Source organism: Triticum dicoccoides, chromosome 1A (assembly GCF_002162155.2).
Source record: "Triticum dicoccoides isolate Atlit2015 ecotype Zavitan chromosome 1A, WEW_v2.0, whole genome shotgun sequence".
NCBI classification, from domain to species: Eukaryota; Viridiplantae; Streptophyta; class Magnoliopsida; order Poales; family Poaceae; genus Triticum; species Triticum dicoccoides.
This window is the reverse complement of record NC_041380.1, coordinates 156,655,214-156,656,796: the sequence shown is the minus strand read 5'-3', so window position 1 is coordinate 156,656,796 and position 1,583 is coordinate 156,655,214.

Here is a 1,583-nt window from a genome sequence, read left to right as displayed (position 1 = left end):
GGCCTCCTCCCTGTGCCTCCACCGTGGCCTCCTCCTCCACCCTGCGCGCCCGCCGGCCTCCCTCCAACCCGCGTGCCTGCCGGCCACCCACGCCCCAGCTCACGCCGGCCACCCCCGCCCCCAGCTCGCGCATGCCACCCCTGCCCCATATCGCGCCAACCTCCCTCGCCCCATCTCGCTTCGGCTGTCTACTAATACATCTCCAACATATCTATAATTTTTGATTGTTCCATGCTATTATATTATCTGTTGTGAATGTTAATGGGCTTTATTTTACACTTTTATATTATTTTTGGGACTAACCTATTAACCCAAGGCCCAATGCAAATTGATGTTTTTTTGTCTATTTCAGTGTTTCGCAGAAAAGGAATATCAACGGAGTCCAAACGGAATGAAACCTTCGGGAGCGAGATTTTTGGAACAAACGTGATCCAGAGGACTTGAAGTGGACGTCAAGCAACCTACAAGGTGGCCATGAGGCAGGGGGTGCGCCTACCCCGCTGGGCGCGCCCTCCCCCCTCATGGGCCCCTCGTGGCTCAACCGACCTACTTTTTCCTCCTATATATGTTCACTTACCCCGAAAACATCCAGGAGCACCACGAAACCCTATTTCCACCACCGCAACCTTTTGTACCCAAGAGATCCCATCTTGGGGCCTTTTTTGGAGCTCCGCCAGCGGGGGCATTGATCACGGAGGGCCTCTACATCAACTCCATGGCCCCTCCGATGATGTGTGAGTAGTTTACTTCAGACCTTCGGGTCCATAGCTAGTAGCTAGATGGCTTCTTCTCTCTCTTTGGATCTCAATACAAAGTTCTCCTCGATCTTCTTGGAGATCTATTCGATGTAACTCTTTTTACGGTGTGTTTGTCAAGATCAGACAAATTGTGGGTTTATGATCAAGTCTATCTATGAACAATATTTGATTCTTCTCTGAAATCTTTTATGCATGATTGGTTATCTTTGCAAGTCTCTTCGAATTATCAGTTTGGTTTGGCCTACTAGATTGATCTTTCTTGCAATAGGAGAAGTGCTTAGCTTTGGGTTCAATCTTGCGATGCTCGATCCCAGTGACAGAAAGGGAAATGACACGTATTGTATTGTTGCCATCAAGGATAAAAAGATGGGGTTTATATCATATTGCTTGAGTTTATCCCTCTACATCATGTCATCTTACCTAAGGCGTTACTCTGATCTTATGAACTTAATACTCTAGATGCATGCTGGATAGCAGTCGATGTGTGGAGTAAAGTAGTAGATGCAGGCAGGAGTCGGTCTACTTGTCACGGACATGATGCCTATATACATGATCATGCCTAGATATTCTCATAATTATTTGGTTTTCTATTAATTGCTCGACAGTAATTCATTCACCCACCATAATACTTATGCTATCTTGCGAGAAGCCACTAGTGAAACCTATGGCCCCCGGGTCTATTCTCCATCATATAAGTTTCCAATCTATTTTATTTTGCAATCTTTACTTTCAATCTATATCATAAAAATACCAAAAATATTTATCTTATCATTATTATCTCTATCAGATCTCACTCTAATAAGTGACCGTGAAGGGATTGACAAC